We start from the raw sequence: 21,050 nt of genomic DNA on the forward strand, positions 1-21,050 counted from the left end.
CATGATTTGATGGTGTAGCAAAGTCCATGAAAGATCTTTTACGGTTTAACCACGAATGAAGACTCAAGACACAAGTTACGCAACGTATCTGAAGAGCTTAGGGCTTGTCCTGGTCCCCGATTTCACAGCCGAAGTATAGTCTGTACGTCTTCCTAATATATGGTGGTCTGTCCGCAAACGTTGCAAAAACTATCAGCACTGTTTACGCATTTGCAAGGCCTACTGAATCAAGGGAATTACAGTGACCACAGACACTAATTGCACTTCAGTAATACGTTCTTCCAGCACACGAACGGAACACAACTTGCAGCAGACCGAAACTACGCTTAAATGAAACATGCTCTTCCTCCTCCACTTGTTGCTACGAGCCCAGGCTAAAAACAGCGACAAAGCACACACAGTTATTGTTCCCTGAAACTTCGTTACTCTGTCTACTATCAGAGGAATTTCGAAGCCTATAAAGGAATGGATTGACAAAGACTGCTAATAAAATATAACATTAATGAAATGCACCACCATTTAACTTTGAGAAGCGAGGTATTTCGAGGTTTTCATTGTAGCTTTCGTCATCAGCGTGGTCGATATAGTTAACAAACATTTATTTCATCCCTGCTACATTATAATGTTACCTAGTGAAATAAGCACGAAGTGTTATTTTTTTTTCTTTAAGATCTCGAATGACATGAAAAGCGAGCATTGTATGCCAGCTAATCGCGATACTGGGAATTTTCCACTTGGAATTAGATAAAATTTAATCAGTCTTCGATAGTGCATCTTACGAGGAAAGTAAAGGCGACAACAGCCTGTGTTTATCGGTCTCCAGGTCATGCGCGTCTGGACAGGCACGAATAACTGAAGCGTTAGGTTTGAATACGTTTGAAACATGACGTTTCATTACATACGACCGAACAGTCCTTTAGGCGCACACAGAATGATTTTAATAGATGTGAATTTTTGCACTGGGTTGTTAATAGTTTATACAACAAGACCCTGAATAGGCTATGTCTTTCAAAATACATAACGTTCTTGTTTTTTTCATGTACGTATTGAACGCCGAGTAACAGAAATCCCTAAGGCACAGAAAACGTTTTACAGTGCAAATCAGACTAAGTAATCGTATTTCGGTTTGAAAAGTTGGAATAAAATGAAACTGCGATACTAACCAACGACCTTCACCGGTGACGAAGTGAACATCCGTCAGATGACGTAAGCAACATCATACCATTGGTCAGCCGGGCGCTGGTGACCGAGCGGTTCTAGGCGCTTCAGTCTGAAACCGCGCAACCGCTACGGTCGCAGGTTCGTATCCTGCCTCGGGCATGGATGTGTGTGATGTCCTTAGGGTAGTTAGGTTTAAGTAGTTCTAAGTTATAGGGGACTGATGACCTGAGATGTTAAGTCCCATAGTGCTCAGAGCCATTTGAACCATTGGTCAAAATACGAAACGTAAATAAAACTCACTTAAGTATGAGAATCTCCTGAATCATAGGTTAATACCGTATAGCTACATAGCGCCAGTGGGGAATGCGATATGCAGTTAGTGGTGCAAGTACCATCAGAAGCAAATTGAACTAGTTTTCCAAAGAGCTTTAACTATTTATCGGAAAGAAAACGACAGAAAACGATTCTGATATCGTGAAAATATGTCTACAGATGTACCAATGACCTCGGTACATAGTAATAACTCATACATAGCTTTATCGTAAGGAAATCAAAGCTAATGTCACAAAATACACTTGACTATACGCACTGGGCCCCAGGAGCATGCACATTTGCCGCAATACGACGTGGTATGGTCTCTACTAATGTCTGAAGTAGTGCTGGAGGGAATTCACACCATGAAACATGCAAGGGTGCCCATAAATATGTAAGAGCATGAGGGGCTGGAAATCTCTTCTAAACAGCACGTTGCAGGGTATCCCAGATACGCTCAATAATGATCATGTCTGGGGCGTTTGGTGGCCAGCGGAGGTGTTTAAACTCACAAGAGTGTACCTGAAACCACTCTGTAGCTATTCTGGACGTGTGGGTTATCTCATTGTCCTGCTGGAATTGACCAAGTCCGTCTGAATGCACGATGGACATGAATGGACGCGGGTGGTCAGACTGGATGCTTACGTACATGTCACCTATCAGAGTCGCATCAAGACGTATCAGGGTCCCGTATTTCTCCATGTTCACATGCCCCACACCATCGCAGAGCCGCCATCAATTTGACATGCAGGGATCGTGGATTCATGAGGTTGTCGCCATACCCGTAGACGTCCACCCGCTCGATGCAATTTGAAACGAGACTTTTCCGACCAGGAAACTCGTTTTCAGTCACCCACAGTCAAATGTCGGAGTTGACGGGCCCTGGCGAGGCGTAAAGCTGTGTGTGGTGCAGTCATCAAGAGCACACGTGTGGGCCTTCGGCTCCGAAAGCCCATATCGATGACGTTTCGTTGAATGGTTCACACGCAGACACTTGTTGATGACCCAGCATTGAAATCTGCAGCACTTTGCGGAAGGGTTGTACTTCTGTCACGTTGAACAATTCTCTTCAGTCGTCGTTGCGCCCGTTCTTGCAGGACTTTTTTCCGGCCGACACGATGTCGGAGATTTGATGTTTTGCCGGATTCCTGATGTTCACGATACACTCGTGACATGGTCGTACGGGAAAGTCCCCAGTTCATCGCTTCCTCGAAGATGCTGTGTCCCATCGCTCGTGCGCCCACTATAACACCACGTTCAAACTCACTTAAATCTTGATAACTTGCCGTTGTAGGAGCAGTAACCGATCTAACAACTACGGCAGACATTTGTTGTACATATGTGTTGTCGAGCGCAGCGCCGCTTCCCGCATGTTTACGTAATCTGTATTTCAATGAGCGCGCCGATAGCAGTTTCTTTGGCGCTTCATGTAGCTCAAGCAGAGAGCGATGCTCTGTTATGAAGTCACAATAAGAATATTTACATTTTATCGAAAAGGAAACGAAGCAACTATCGTAAAAAAGCAATACAGCTGTGGCAGAGAATATCCCATAGAGCAAGAACTAAAAAATACAGTTATAGTAAAGAAATTGAAGCTAAAAATCCCAAAATACGCTTCAGAGATTCGTAGATTAGTAGATTTTGTTATGAATATACGTACGTTTCATGAGTAATTATAAAATAAATAAATAAAAAATAAAAAAAATATTAATTATTGTATATGTATGATAGTAATTGGTTGTAATTAATATTTGCTTATCTGGAACGTGGACGTTTAATTATTTGGTGTCAGACGCTTGACAATGGCTTTTTGGTAAATGTAATGTCATTCGTATTTGACCGCGAAATGTGATTCAAATAATCGGACTTCGTATTTAAATCGTTTCCAAAGACTGCTGCGGTAGGTGTGGACTCAAAATCTCAATATTAGAATAATTTGACAGCCATGTCAATACGTCGTACATAGGTGACTGTCTACTAAACATAAAAAAGTTTACACAGTTAGTTAAATCAGATATATTCAACGAATAAGCCTACAGTTAAATAATTCAACTTACTTTCATAAATATATAATCTTTACAGAGTCGAATACCTAGTGAGACTGCAACTCGCAGTGTTCTTATATAACATCAAATATGGCGGTGTGCCAGTTAATAAAATATACGTGCTTCCCCGCACCAGCTATTCTACCAGACCTACTTCTTCATTATGAAACATAAGAGTGTCGTAATTGTATTTTATCAGCGGGATAGCGCTGCAGTTCCGTGCCATAGGCTTTATTTATTTGTCAGAGATTAATTACTTAATTAAGATTTCGCGTTTCGGAGGAAACTCACGCACGGCATGCAAATGTGCCTTTATATAATTCAAACGATTATCACGTTAAAAATCTTAACAATGACATTTATCAAAAGAAAACGAATAGATTCTCCTAAAAAAAGCTCAACAGCTGCACTATAAATTACAATTAGAATCATAATAAAACACACAGCTTTCGTAAAGTAAAAAATATCGAGAAATCGATGCCTTTAGAAATCTCAGCGACATAGAAGAGATAATTTAATATACAGTACAAGTTGAAAATAGTTACCCACAAACCAAGAAACTATAACAATGAATAACGTTATAAAGAAATTAAGTTCATATTTTTTATTTAACTGGCTTCATCGCTAAATTCTTTAAACAATATGATTTCGGCTATGCAATACCCATCATAATCATCTCTCATTCTGCTGCACTGCAACGAATCATGAACATGTAAGCTCGTAAACACGAACGGTGTTATTGTTACACGTTTATGACTTCGTGCGGTGCAGTAGAATGAGAGATTCCGAAGAGAGCTATTGCACAATCGAAACCGGTCTTCATGTTCAAAAGACGTGGCAGTGAAGACAAATAACAAATTATTTGTAGCATATGATAGCTCCCCTTATGTCAATGCTACTGAAATTAAATTCAAAATATACTCTACGAAGTTACGTCGCAACAGTTATTACCACTGTAATACTAATCAAAGCCGACTGACAGTATCACAAGTTCCTGTTGACCTCAAAAGCGGAGTAGTGTAAAGTAAAAGTTCCAAGTGTGGAGATTACTTCGTAAATTTTCTCGGAGCAGCCCTGAGAATGTATATAAAAGACGTGTTTGAAGTATGTGGTATATATTTTTGGCAATTATTACCTGTTGAAAATTACTTTAAGATTTCCACATGTGGAGAAGTGCACAGCCGACGACCTGTGCGTACTTACGTTACATTTCATTCACCTCTCACTCACTTGTACACACTTAGTGCACAAAGTTAGATCCGGTTACAGTGGACTTAAATGCTTTTCGTGATGAAGTTGCCAAATTTTCATCAAGCGGACTAGCACCTATACCCAAGTCCCTCAACTGTCTGTGTCTTCCCCTACATTTTAAACAGTCTGTAGCTCCCTCAGGTACCACTGAAGTTGCTCCCTGATCTCTGACCACAGTCCGATCTTGTCATCAGTGTATTCTTTTCCTGGCCGACTCTGCGGATAACCTCATTTCTTACATGATCAGTTTATTTAATTTTGAGCATCCGTCTACAGTACATCTAATCTCCTCTTTTCCGGTTTTCCCACAGTTTAAGATTCACTTCCACACAGTGCTGTTTTCCAAAAGTACACTCTCAGAACTCTCTTTCTCAGATCACACTTTACGTTCGATAGTATTAGACTTCTTTTGGACAGGACTGCCTTCCTTGCGTGTGCTAGTTTGTCTCTTATGTGCTCCTTGCCGAGTCAGCATATATGTATTTTTACTTCCAATCTAGCAAATTTATTTTGCTTCATCTACTTCTTTGACCTCACAATTAGTGTTAAATTTATTATTCGTCTAGTTTCTGCTACAACTTGTTACTTTCTTCGTTCTTCGATCTACTGTCAGTCCATACTCTGTACTCAACAGCCTGCTCTTTTCATACAACAGGTCCTGTCATTTTTCTTCGCTTTCATTGTTTGTAACAATGTCATCAGCGAATCGTATGATTGATATCCTTCCGTACTGAATATTAATCCCACTCACAATCATTTCTTGTATTTTAAGTCACTGAATCTTCCTGACAGGTTACAGTTGTGTGCCTGATAGACTCGAAACCTGTACGCAGTTACGATGTCAGAAAGTTTCAGATCTGCGAACACTCTTTGCGCGTTGAAAATTTTTCCTTCATTTCCGTCATTGCTTCCTCGAGGTCCATACTGTAGAAAAGTAAAGAAAAACTGCACTCGTGTAACACACCTTTCTTAATTCGATCATTTCGCCCCTCGTCTTCCAGTCTTACACTTCCCTCCTGATTCTTGTGCTTATGTATATTATTTGTCTTTTCTTGCAGCTAATACATATTTTCTGAGAATTTCGAACGTCTTGTAAATACAGTACGGAAAGTGTTAAACTAGCAAGACTACCTTGAAGATTACATGGAATTAAACTGTAGTACGCAATAACTATCCTTTCAATGGACATACATCGGAGCCACTAATGAATAGAAACAACGCCGCAGTTCTGAGTCCCTCCCTTAACAGGTGCAGCAAAGTTGACAACCTACTTTTAACCTTATAAGCGAAGTGCTACGGTAAAAAGGTAAGCTGTTATCAAGAGTAGTTATGTGAAACCCGGATCTATTAAGCAAATCTTTAATATGTAGATTAAATATTTACATCTTTGTACAACTGAGGACGCTATCTGGCCCCAAATAATTGAAGGATGTCACAGAAAATACACGTTTATTCTGAATATACGTGCGACGGTAATAAATTTACATAGCTATGCAATGGTACTCCAAATAGGCATAATCATTCATCAAATCCTCCTCAGAAGTATAAAATGTGTATACTTCAGGTTTATATCCAAAAAGATGTTTCCTTGTATCTGTAATCGCTGAAACTAGGCTCAAAAATATGGATTACACAAACCATTCATTTAATCTACGAGCTCATTACGTAATTTAAAGCGAAATCTGGAGATATTAAAAACAAAAAACGTCTCACTATCCCATGTTTTACGAAATGTATCACTGTTATACAAAGAAACACAATGCACGATCTTCCACAGTGATCTGCATTCCAGAACAGCGTTCAATGACCTACCTCTCTGCGGCCGAAATTACTCGTACAGAGAGGGGCTACTACTAATGGTCTGAAATAGCAGCGTATTTGACAGTTCGCACACTGATTGATCACTGATGCTACAAAGAATGCAACAAGGTGTGAACGAGATTATGTTACACCAGCACAGTATTACATGCGAATTTCGTGTTCAGTTATGAAGAAATGACTTCGGTTGAGCGAAATAATTAACAAAAATATTACAAATAATTAACGTCTTTCTTGAATACTGTACATACAAATAACAAAGACTACATGGATTTTCAGTCTACGCAAAATGTACTGAAATTTTAGTAAACCCAATGTATTACATATAAAGATGAAGTATATAAGCGTTGCTGCAGTCAAAGAACACTGGACGAAAGTGAGATGGAATAGGGAGAAATGTCTGGAAATAAGAAGATGGATAAGCATGACGAGGACACAACTAACACATCAGTTGCACAGGACATAAGAGATTCAATAACAGTGGCAACGAGACAGGAAGATATTTATGAATGGAGGCAGTTACACGCAAACAAATAAGTTTGAACTATTAGCACAAAGCGTATACAGGTTAGGTTGTACGGCACCGATACACTCTTGTAGAAGGAGACACGAATATTGCCGAAATTAATGGATATAATGCTATAGTGGATATACAGGCCTGCCCACATTTTCATGTGGTTATTACAAGGTTTAGAGTATATTTACATAAATGTAACTTACAGGAAACTGTTCTACGCGCAGTGCTATTACTGAAAAGCCAAACATAAGTGCACTACTTCAAAAGTGCATCATTGGGAAGGCACTGCTGAAACGGTTCCCATAACCTGCTTATCACGTTCTCGACCATTTCTTGGAAATGGACTCTCTCTTCCCAGAGTGCGACTTTCAATTCGTCAGTCCTGCGGAGTTGCCGTAAAAAATTTTTGTCCTTGAAATGAGCCCCTAGAAGAAAAGGTGACCTCGCCTGCCATCGTTTGTGGCCGAAAAATATCGGACGTTTTCTTCATTGACAAGCCCAGTCAGATGAAAGTTTGTCTCTTCAGTCATCAGAAGATTTGTCTGAAATGCATCATCCTGGTCAACCTGTCCACTAATGTTGTACAGAAATTGCGCCTTCTGACTTCGTCTCCAGGCCGGATGTTTTCCGACGTTCTAACTATGATTTCAGGCTCCTTATGCTTCACATTGGTTACAGAACACGTCTCACACGATTGTTTCATCCATCTGTATGTTGTCCCTGCCTCGAACATGAAAACGTCTCTCCCTTCCTACGAGCTCTGTATTACGCACAGCTGTAACGCTCTGCACACCACGCAACTCCTTGACTACCTCAATATGCACTTCAACTGGCCATGTTACATACTGCACCGAATTGCATTCTATGTTATTTCGATTAGATGGTGTAGGTGGAGTGTGCACAGGCTGCCCATCTGAAAATGTACAATTTCCCATGGGCCACGCTAGAAGCGAAGCGGCACTGCAGCCCTATTCGAAACGGTACATAGAACGCATCCCATATTCATTTACCTTCAGGAACAGGAATTTTATTTATCGATCTTCAAATCATAAACGTTTATTCGCACTCGGGAACCAATAGCAAACAAGCTAGAGCGGATTTTTCCGGAGTGAGATCATATTTTCAAAATGGTTCAAATGGCTCTGAGCACTATGGGTCTCAACTGCTGAGGTCATTAGTCCCCTAGAACTTAGAACTAGTTAAACCTAACTAACCTAAAGACATCACACACATCCATGCCCGAGGCAAGATTCGAACCTGCGACCGCAGCGGTCTCGCGGTTCCAGACTGCAGCGCCAGAACCGCGCGGCCACTTCAGCCGGCGAGATCATATTTTATTCAAGAACTGTCACTTTCCGATGTACTAAGCGGCAACTTCACCTGTGGTCCACAGAAGGATGATCAGGTCCTCAGTTACAATTACCGTGATCAGTTAAACAGTGCGAGTTTTGCATCATACGGACACTTGGCCGAAAATACGCCCCAGAGTGCTAGCGCTTACCCATGTTACAGAATAAACAGCAAGTCAGCTGGCAATGCGGGCATTAGGGAGAAAATTGCCACCAGAATTCTGACGTCACTCCTTCTCCAACCACGCGACATACCATCTTCTAAACAGAAGGATTACAGAGGAAGAAGTGTATGGATGTTAAATTTCGACTTGTTTGACGCATATAGTGGCCAAAGTATGGAGTAACCTTAAGAAATAGTTCTATTATTACATTAGTTAGTTTTCTTGTGCAGTGTGTTCGACATGATCGACGTAAAGACACGGAGCAACGGCAACTCAGTTGACCTTCATGCTGAATGGATTCACGACGCTTGAGATAGTCACACTCAAAAGTGGCCTTGGGGGCGAAATTGGGCGCGTAAATTAAAAAGTTCTAGTGGTGAGATTCTATTGAAATTACAGTAGTGCTATCGAATGGTGGAAATCCTTTGCAAATATTAGTTTCTACCTGTTGACAGAGTGCTATTATTATTTTTCCAGTTGCTGTTATGTACGTTATTTAAGTTCACAGCCAGTTCAAGCCCACACACGCAAGACATTTTCAAGTGGATTTAAAAATTGTCTGTTGTGAAGCAACGTCAAGTGATCAAATGTCACCGCTTAACAACAGTATTGTTTTCAGATCTACTTAACAATGGTCTGAATGTAAGGTTCCTGAACCGTGAATTTACTTTCAAAACTTTTTCTTAAGAATTTGCTTTATTTAATAGCGATTCATTTAGAACATTAACACACTTAATCACACTATGTGTGCGTGGAAGTAGTTGCCAGTCGGAAACCGATGAAAACAAATCAAATTTCTTTGAACAAATGGAAATGTTATTCCTAAAAGCCCTTTTTTTTAAACAGATTTAAAATTATAATAAGAAAGCACCCTCTAAATATCAAGTTACAATTTATTCAGAGGTAGAAAGAACAAATTTTTGACAGTATGAGCTTTCGGGCTGAAAACCTTGCCACTCCCTTTTGACATGGCCGTAGTCACAACCGCTCACAACAACCTCTGAAAGATACACTGGTGCAAATCTGCAACACACCAGATTACTTTAAACTACAAATTTTAACAACTCACACAAGCACATAAACTATGCACCCTATAAGAGGGATGGAAATAGTACAAAACACTAACATTAAAAGCTTAACTTGCCACCGAAGGTGCAACTTGATTAAAAAAAAAAACTCTTGCGGTGGAAGGGTTGCAACTTTACACACTAAAAAAAACATTTAAATAAAAACTCATCAAATGCAATCTTACAGAAAATATACAAGGTTAGCCAAACATGCTCTACATTATATATACATATATACCGCCTCTCACGATGATAGGCAAGATAAAAACATATTTCAGGAATTCGGCCGTCACACTTCAAGCAATAAATTCGTTAACACCGAATCCGACAAACATGACAGAGGCAGCTATTAACGTATGGCATATTAACAGGGAGATTACTGAGCAACCCGAACCGCAGGTTGCTCTAACCCGCCCCTACTCCACAAGGGAAAAACGGACCACTCAATTCATAAATAACCACCTTCCCGCGGGTGGGCAAACGAAGAAGAATGGTGGGACGACCCCAAAACAAAGCGGCTGGTGACCTCACCAAGAAAACAAGTAGAATTTAGCAAGTAAATGAAACAACATATCTCCAATCACTTAATTTCTAATAAACTGCGATTTCTGGCGAAGACCTGGCGCAGCACCCCCAAAACGCTCTCCCGAACCGTCCGCTGCCAGCCACTTCAACGGACGCAGGAAGACGCGCCGATCTCCCGTCTCACGGCGTCGCAGCTCGCACCGGCCAGACCGATGTCGTGGGTTGACTCCTGTTGCTCTCGTGTCGGCCGCGAAGCCACTATCCCCCGCTATACGGCGCGGCCCACTGGACTCACGTGGCGACCTCACATGCGCCGACGCTCAAGGCGGACAAGTCATCTTGTGTCTCAGTGAGGGACCGACCAACCGATCGATCGAACCGCTAATGACCGTTGCCGAGCAACTCGAGCAGACTGGCGGCCTAACGCGCAGACTCAGATGCAGGAACTCAGCCCCGACCGGGCGACCACTAGCTGAGTTCTGTTACTGGCGGAGTGGCAAGACTCTCATTCTGCCGGCTTTAAAGTTTGATCCAAACGACAGACATACTAGCACTCCGAACGACAGACAGACACTAACTGCCGCGCAAATGCGAACGAGAGACAGACCAGCAACTGGTGACGAGTGACTGACCCAGACTCACTCCGACTGACCAACTGCCTCTCCCTGGCGAGCTCATAGCGCCCCTTAAATGCACATGAACAGGCAACCTTTCCCACCAGGCTGCGATTGCCACAGCGGCGCTACCGCCAGAAACGTAGGGCGACTGCTTCACACTACGCGCTGCGGCTTACTATTCAAAAAAGCAATTTTTTACCACGTATCAGTCCTAAGCTGTAGCTGCCTGTCGTTAATCTTCGCAAAATCCAAACTCACTGTTTTCGAAGCCTCGACCTACAGTGCTCACAGACTGATTAAGGATGACCAAAGATTTTTGCTTCACAGAGATGTAACAACTCTACAATAACACGGACTTCCTTTCACTAAAAAGCATTTTTATTTCCTTCATCTTTTTAAAACAAATTCTGTAGGCTGAAGAGCGGCGTAATAAGCTGCTGCCAGCCTGCCCCCTTCAGGGGGAATCGAAACTCAATAAAGGAAAAAAAACTAAAAAGCACAGGGCCAAAATTATGAAATGATACAATAAGCCGTGCATGGTTCAAAAAGAGAGTCAAAGAGGAGAAAACCAAATTTTCGGAATGAGAAGTCGGATTTTTATATAATAGAATAACGCAAAAGTGTGCAGTATCATTTAATTAAAGAACTACAGAATGCGTGGCACAAATACATCTGACGCAAAATGATATACAGGTTTTTTTTAACCTTCCGAAGTAAGGTCGCACTGCAGGTCTGTAAAAGGTCTCCCTGGAGGAATCGTCAATGTTCAGGGATGTGACAGGAACGATCATTCGAAGAAAAATAGTCCCGTAAACATGGGCTCTAAACTGCTTACCTTCAGAGCCATGAGTGCTTCTTCATCCACAATACTGTGAAACAAGTCACTTCTGTTGCAAGCTCTTTGGTTTCCATATTGTGAGAGGAGGTAGTGCGCTCCAAAAAGAAAAACTTGCCTAGTAAACATGGGCTGCGAAATGCTCACCTTATGAGCTATGAGCACGTCTTTCACAGTAGCGATTATGAACAAATGCTCATAGCTCTTAAAGTGTGGACTTGCTTACTGAACATTTTGTTCTTGCTTTGGTCCATACCGACTTCTCTCAAAACATGGGGAACAAAGAGCTTGGAGTAGAAGAAATCTGTTTTACAATATCGAAGAAGAAGCAGTGCTCATACATATGCATTTGAGAGCTCATGATTACTAGACATTTTTGCTTCAATTAACGGTTTCTGTCACATAGTGACAGTTGACCATTCCTACTGGAACATGCTGTTTAAATAACTGAGTATATCCTTATAACCGCTTTATGTCGCGAATAGTCTTTATGACTCTTATTAACGCCATTCTGGCATGACCTTTCATGATAACATCAGAAAAACTCTTAATACAGCATACTGTTCGTAAGATAGGTTCAAAAAATGGCTCTGAGCACTAAGGGACTTAACTTCTGAGGTCATCAGTCCCCTAGAACTTAGAACCACTTAAATCTAACTAACCTAAGGACATCACACACGTCCATGCCCGAGGCAGGTTTCGAACCTGCGACCTTAGCGGTCACGCGGTTCCAGACTGAAGCGCCTAGAACCGCACGGCCACACCTGCCGGCTGTAAGATTGGTGTTGAACGGGCAATGAGCACTAATGGTTCAAATGGCTCTGAGCACTGTACGACTTAACTTATGAGGTCATCAGTCGCCTAGAACTTAGAACTAATTAAACCTAACTAACCTAAGGACATCACACATATCCATGCCCGAGGCATGGAGCGGTCGCTCGGCTCCAGACTGTAGCGCCTAGAACTGCACGGCCACTCCGGCCGGCCTGAGTGCTAATGTTACGATAAATACCCGTGGACACGATACTGTGCAATAACTTCTTTTCTGATATTCTCTTGAAGGACCATGCACGAAATGCGTTGGTTAAAAAGTTATAACGACTAGGAGACTCCTACTAATAGCGACCCACGACGGTGACAAGAACCTTCCCAGTTACGGCGATTCGTTACATCGCCTCAGTAAGCTTTACGACACCATTAAATCCCCTGCAAGTAACACTGAAGAACGTTACACGAACGAACAATAATGAGAACGCAACAAATCAAGAACACAGATAGCTATTGAATCGGTTTGCTGCGGACGAAATACCGTAATTACGATAGTCAAAGCAATCGGGGATGGCGCTGTACCTGGAGGATAGAAACACAAGATTTATTCCTGCTCGCTGTTCTAGTCCAGTGACTGATTTTAGAATCACATGAAGGAATGCGCACTAGAGACCCCCGTATGCAATTTCCGGCATTTGTTATAGTTTTTTCTTGTGTGAGTAAAACTGTGTGTATTTTAAAAACTAGTTATGTAACTTGTTAACGGTCGTGCACTATCTGAAACCTTGAAATCTACGAAGGACTTCTACCATGGAAAAGTGATATTTGCAAAGCATTTGAATTTCTTGAACGTCATCACAACTTTCCCTGTTTTGAAAATAGGAACTTGTGTTGGCTGCCTCACTACCTCCTATTTCAAAATGTTTTTAACTTTTATGTAGTATCTGACAACATTTTTTCTTAAATGTATTTCACTTACTGATTATTGGTGAGTAATAAAATAATAATGTAACCATAGATTATTAAACACATCTTTGACAAGATTTTCTCGATTGCAGTACCTTAAAATTTGAATAGAATATTTGTTCATGGGTACATGACCACGTTGTACCTTGCAGTAGTTTTCCACTTTTGGAGAAACGTTATTTGTCAGTGTTATATCTCGTCTTCCGCGCATGTTGGACCTCAATTGGTTGACGGAAGCGTGCATCACAATGCACTATTATCATAAACACACATAATTTTCTTTTATTCTAAATGCTCGTAATATTAAGAAAAGAATGAATACATATCCTTCTGGTAACGGTTGACTGTACAAGTTCCTTCTTACGACAAATACACAAGTTCTGAATTATCCAGTCAGGTTACATGTTATGGATGATAACTACAAAGTCCATAAGCCCTGGCCAACGAGTTCATGAGAACATTGAACAGCAAGTACAAGACTGGAAACATCCGCTGCTGGACCTTGGAGTTTATCAGAGCAAGAAAAAAAATCGGGGTCGTTAACATTACATTCAACAACAGAGAGAATAAAAATCAGATAGAACGCTGCTATAATGTTTGCTGTTCTTTTGCAAGGAGTAACGCCTTTTGTTCCTACAAGCAGCACAGTATCTGACACAGTTATTTTCGCAGTAAAATATGATATTACATAAGCTCTTTCTCGAATTAAACACAATTTTGGCCCACTATATTCAACTCCTAATTTCTATCTCGCTCCTTCCATCTCTTCTGATCCTTCTTCCCGGATCGGTAAATTCCTCTATCACTTTTAACTACTCTCTTCTACTTCTTAATCTATGAGGCTTATATTCTTCTTCAGTACTGCAAACCATCACTTTAGTCTTCAGCTTATTTGCTATCATACCATATTCATCACAGAACTCATTCCCATTGCGTTGACGGCCTTCTCTAGATCTTTCGTCTCCATGGACTCAGCAATAAATCTGCGTCACGCATCATGTATTGTTGAAACACAAGTGACAATACGAAATTGATGTTAACCACTGCACTAAGTTCATACAGATAATTATGTGTCTGTGAATGTCATTGCACAGGAGATCACATCACTAAACTGTTCTATGAAAACACTGTGTCCTAATGTCTTTAGAATACCCACAGCCATTTCTGTACACGAATGCCCTATCACTCTATATTACCAGTAACTTAAAGTATGCACAATTACAACGGTTACTTGCATGCATTGCGGCTGTACCTTTGTATGTACATTTTCACATGCACATCTGTTGACTCATCTCATGGAGATGGGTGTGTTAATCGCGAAAAAAAAGACTAAAGGCTAAAAAAATGCCCAAAGAAGGCGAACAGACATCACTCAGATATCTGTATTAGTAATAAATGGACAAAACTGAGAGTAAGACATGTGGAGACATATTCCAGTGTGTCTTCTGTGTGTGTAATGATGGAACAGATCACTTGCATTCTCTTCAGTAAAAGTTAAAACATATAACTACTATCGTAATAGTATGAAAAAATAACGAAATTGCATAATAAAATTTCTGCAATAATGTCACATACACTTAATATTAATTACACTTAATATTAATTTCCATGAATAACGAACAACATAATATACATAATGGCAAAATTATATCTCAACTAATGTTACATCTCAGTTTTGTTTGTCAGTGACATGTGAATGTAGTTGAGAACAAACACTAACTCAAAGTCTGCCATTAAATATTATAAGAAAATATTTCTTTCACAGAATACATCCGTCTTTAGAACAATATGGTTTTAGATCATGATGAAGGTATATCCTCTTCACCTTGCAGCAGGAATAGATATTAATATTATCCGATACGGTTCTGAGAACAAATCAGACCAGTTTTGTTTTTCTTCTTAAGTAATGACACCTTTGGGTGACTCTTTAGAAACACCTTTGTTCCCACTGCGTATATTTGCGTCCTATTCAGCTGTTGGTCATAGTACTTCTTGTTTCCTTGTGCTTTGCATTTATCGCATCTAACGCATGATGAATCATGGCCTGTCCAGATTCTTCTATAGCCGTCATCTTGGGTAAATAATTGATCCATTCATTGTTTTCCTTTTTATTCAACAGAACTTCTGTTGGCATAGCGTCAGTTGATGAGTGAGTCTAATTATTGTATACTTCTTCAAACGGTTGTAAACAGTTCACCTACAATGTTTGTTTATGGTGCCAATACTGGCGGATTAATCTGTTCAGTTCACGAAACGAGCTCACTATTGGGTTGGCTTCCGGATGGAACCTGAGGGTCAAAATTTCGCTAATCCCGTTGTTTCATAAGTATCTTCTCCACCTATATCCCATAACGTTGGCTGCATTTTCTGATAATAATACACATAGCTTGCAATCACGAGGGATCCAGTCATTTGTGAGTCTATTGATGACGGACTGTCTATTGATGATGGACTGCGCTGATAGGATACAATGTTACGTATCTGGTAAATAGGTCGTAAAATCCTACAATGTATTTAACATTTTCTCTCTCGCGAGGTATTTTCAGATTCAAGATTAGTGCTGTCAATGGTGGACAGATTGCATTGTTATTTTTATGGTATCTTACGGTTTTATAGAAGAGATTAATATGTATTCTTGGGTTTCAAATGGTGTATTGAAATGTCCATTGTAACTAAACTCACCTTGTGTGTATTTTGCTGTGTGGTAGTATGTTGATAAAGAACTGTTGCAGGTTTCTCGTTGTGTGCTCTAGAGTCCGTTAAAAGTCGCCGTGTTTAATTGCTGGTTCGTTCGACCAATCTCTCCAACGCCTCTCCAACTTCACGTCAACGTAGTGGAGATGAAACTTTCTGTAGTAATTAGAATGACTAATACTTACGTTCCAGTCTCACCTAATTATTTATCAGAGACGTGAGCTTATTTATTTCTTCCTTGCATACAACTTTTTACTGTCGAGTTGTAATACATAATATTCAATGCTGTTAATTCCCTTCGTCTTTATCAGAGCAAGAACAAAATGCAACGATGAAATGTCGTGTGCCTAGGGCCTCCCGATGGGTAGACCGTTCGTCGGGTGCAAGTCTTTCGATTTGACGCCACTTCGGCGACTTGCGCGTCGATGGGGATGAAAATGATGATGATAAGGACAACACAACACCCACTCCAAGAGCGGAGAAAATGTCCGACCCAACTGGGTATCGAACCTGGGTCCTTATGCCTGACAGTGTGTCGCTCTGACCATTTTTTTTTCTCGAGGGCAAGTGCTCTAGCAACTTTTTTGTTTATTTTTTTATCTTTTTTTGTTAGAAATAAAAAACCTCTTGTGTATGAAAGTAAAAGACGACGCTCTTCACAAAATAACACAATATCCTTTGAAAAACGTAAAACATAAAGGGTGGCTATATTTCCGCAACGGCCCCTTTTTTTTGTTAACGTAAATGAGTGTACAGTCTCACCATCAGCAGCAACCCAAATATTTTTTAATTTTTTTTTTGCGGGGGGGGGGGGGGGGGAGCACAGGAGAAAGAAAACAAATAGGCTGCAGATAGAGAGCTATGCGTGAAAAGGGGAACGTGGGATCGTCCAGTCTTGGTTGGCACGGTTCGTCGACATTCCAGCTTTGAGGCGGGTTGGTGAAAATACTCTGTAAATAGTTCGCGAAAGTGGCCCGATAGTGTCGATGTCGGCGAAGGGTGTGATGATGTACTTGGAGGCGTGTCCAAAAGACCGCCGGATCAACTATGTCGTCCCGGAAGAGGTAGTTGACAGCCATGCCACTGATCCATGTGATGGCGTGCCACTTAGCCGATGGAAAGTAGGTCGTGTCGAGATATATCATCATGGTAGGAGGAACGTGATGTGGTGGTACTCGGAGGTAGAAAGCCACAATCTTCTGTATGAGGGTCCAGACAGCTGCTGCTGGCCCAAACTCAAAACGATGTAAATCTGCATCTTCGACATTGCACTTGAAGCACAGGGGTGAGTCCACCAGTGCGATGCGATGCAGTTTCTGTCTGTCTTGTAGTATACTTGCCGTTGACGAGAAAGTACCACACAGAGGTGGTGTCAGTAGTGTGATATGGTTGGTGGATCGTTTTCCAAACTGTAGGCCATGAAACCTGGGGGTGACGTGTTTCGACGGGGTTACGGGGTGGAGACTTTCGGAGAAGGCAATAGATGTCGCGGGTGTTCGCACTGGTCCTGGTCCTGGTCCTGGTCCTGGGGAACTCGGTGCGTACGTAGCTGTACTCCACAAAGAAACGGCCGATATGTGACATCGGAAGTGGGATGTGTGCCAGAGACGTCGGTGGGTGTCTAGAAACAGGTGCGAGCTCGGTGGTCAACATTCCAGTAAAACTAGCATTTTGGCTTTTCCATAACCGGAGCATAGTATTGGTGTAAAGTGCCGTAGTCCTGGCTCTCACATTAACGAGATATAGGCCACCGTCCCGCTTCGGTAAGATGAGAGATTCGCTCTGGACTTTGAAGATGTGTCCAGAAGAAATAAAATAGCCGAAAGCCGCCTGTAATATGGCTGCCATTGTCGCAGTGATGAGCAGAATCCACGCTATATGGGGTATCCGAGCTGCCAGATGGGTATTGACGAAGGTGACTCTCTGGCACATATTCAGTGGGCGTAGTATGTGATTTCGTATGTTGGCCCGGATGCGTTGCAGTAGCTCCCGAAAATTGATCGCCGAGGTGCGGCGAATGTCTCGCGTGTACACTAATCCGAGACAACGAAGGGTGTCCACCACCTGAAATGGGAGAAGGCCGATCTTCATGGCGCATGATTTTGCCACGTTCATAGCGCTCCCTGTCCCTGCACTGTAACAGGTAATCCACCGCATCGCAGCTTGTACGTCGGCCGCTGAACGTACTGTAACAATAATGTACCTATAATACTTCTGAGGTCATCAGTCCCCTAGAACTTAGAACCACTTAAATCTAACTAACCTAAGGACATCACACACGTCCATGCCCGAGGCAGGTTTCGAACCTGCGACCTTAGCGGTCACGCGGTTCCAGACTGAAGCGCCTAGAACCGCACGGCCACACCTGCCGGCTGTAAGATTGGTGTTGAACGGGCAATGAGCACTAATGGTTCAAATGGCTCTGAGCACTGTACGACTTAACTTATGAGGTCATCAGTCGCCTAGAACTTAGAACTAATTAAACCTAACTAACCTAAGGACATCACACATATCCATGCCCGAGGCATGGAGCGGTCGCTCGGCTCCAGACTGTAGCGCCTAGAACTGCACGGCCACTCCGGCCGGCCTGAGTGCTAATGTTACGATAAATACCCGTGGACACGATACTGTGCAATAACTTCTTTTCTGATATTCTCTTGAAGGACCATGCACGAAATGCGTTGGTTAAAAAGTTATAACGACTAGGAGACTCCTACTAATAGCGACCCACGACGGTGACAAGAACCTTCCCAGTTACGGCGATTCGTTACATCGCCTCAGTAAGCTTTACGACACCATTAAATCCCCTGCAAGTAACACTGAAGAACGTTACACGAACGAACAATAATGAGAACGCAACAAATCAAGAACACAGATAGCTATTGAATCGGTTTGCTGCGGACGAAATACCGTAATTACGATAGTCAAAGCAATCGGGGATGGCGCTGTACCTGGAGGATAGAAACACAAGATTTATTCCTGCTCGCTGTTCTAGTCCAGTGACTGATTTTAGAATCACATGAAGGAATGCGCACTAGAGACCCCCGTATGCAATTTCCGGCATTTGTTATAGTTTTTTCTTGTGTGAGTAAAACTGTGTGTATTTTAAAAACTAGTTATGTAACTTGTTAACGGTCGTGCACTATCTGAAACCTTGAAATCTACGAAGGACTTCTACCATGGAAAAGTGATATTTGCAAAGCATTTGAATTTCTTGAACGTCATCACAACTTTCCCTGTTTTGAAAATAGGAACTTGTGTTGGCTGCCTCACTACCTCCTATTTCAAAATGTTTTTAACTTTTATGTAGTATCTGACAACATTTTTTCTTAAATGTATTTCACTTACTGATTATTGGTGAGTAATAAAATAATAATGTAACCATAGATTATTAAACACATCTTTGACAAGATTTTCTCGATTGCAGTACCTTAAAATTTGAATAGAATATTTGTTCATGGGTACATGACCACGTTGTACCTTGCAGTAGTTTTCCACTTTTGGAGAAACGTTATTTGTCAGTGTTATATCTCGTCTTCCGCGCATGTTGGACCTCAATTGGTTGACGGAAGCGTGCATCACAATGCACTATTATCATAAACACACATAATTTTCTTTTATTCTAAATGCTCGTAATATTAAGAAAAGAATGAATACATATCCTTCTGGTAACGGTTGACTGTACAAGTTCCTTCTTACGACAAATACACAAGTTCTGAATTATCCAGTCAGGTTACATGTTATGGATGATAACTACAAAGTCCATAAGCCCTGGCCAACGAGTTCATGAGAACATTGAACAGCAAGTACAAGACTGGAAACATCCGCTGCTGGACCTTGGAGTTTATCAGAGCAAGAAAAAAAATCGGGGTCGTTAACATTACATTCAACAACAGAGAGAATAAAAATCAGATAGAACGCTGCTATAATGTTTGCTGTTCTTTTGCAAGGAGTAACGCCTTTTGTTCCTACAAGCAGCACAGTATCTGACACAGTTATTTTCGCAGTAAAATATGATATTACATAAGCTCTTTCTCGAATTAAACACAATTTTGGCCCACTATATTCAACTCCTAATTTCTATCTCGCTCCTTCCATCTCTTCTGATCCTTCTTCCCGGATCGGTAAATTCCTCTATCACTTTTAACTACTCTCTTCTACTTCTTAATCTATGAGGCTTATATTCTTCTTCAGTACTGCAAACCATCACTTTAGTCTTCAGCTTATTTGCTATCATACCATATTCATCACAGAACTCATTCCCATTGCGTTGACGGCCTTCTCTAGATCTTTCGTCTCCATGGACACAGCAATAAATCTGCGTCACGCATCATGTATTGTTGAAACACAAGTGACAATACGAAATTGATGTTAACCACTGCACTAAGTTCATACAGATAATTATGTGTCTGTGAATGTCATTGCACAGGAGATCACATCACTAAACTGTTCTATGAAAACACTGTGTCCTAATGTCTTTAGAATACCCACAGCCATTTCTGTACACGAATGCCCTATCACTCTATATTACCAGTAACTTAAAGTATGCACAATTACAACGGTTACTTGCATGCATTGCGGCTGTACCTTTGTATGTACATTTTCACATGCACATCTGTTGACTCATCTCATGGAGATGGGTGTGTTAATCGCGAAAAAAAAGACTAAAGGCTAAGAAAATGCCCAAAGGAGGCGAACAGACATCACTCAGATATCTGTATTAGTAATAAATGGACAAAACTGAGAGTAAGACATGTGGAGACATATTCCAGTGTGTCTTCTGTATGTGTAATGATGGAACAGATCACTTGCATTCTCTTCAGTAAAAGTTAAAACATATAACTACTATCGTAATAGTATGAAAAAATAACGAAATTGCATAATAAAATTTCTGCAATAATGTCACATACACTTAATATTAAGTACACTTAATATTAATTTCCATGAATAACGAACAACAT

The sequence above is a fragment of the Schistocerca cancellata genome, chromosome 8, assembly GCF_023864275.1.
Source record: "Schistocerca cancellata isolate TAMUIC-IGC-003103 chromosome 8, iqSchCanc2.1, whole genome shotgun sequence".
Classification (NCBI taxonomy): domain Eukaryota; kingdom Metazoa; phylum Arthropoda; class Insecta; order Orthoptera; family Acrididae; genus Schistocerca; species Schistocerca cancellata.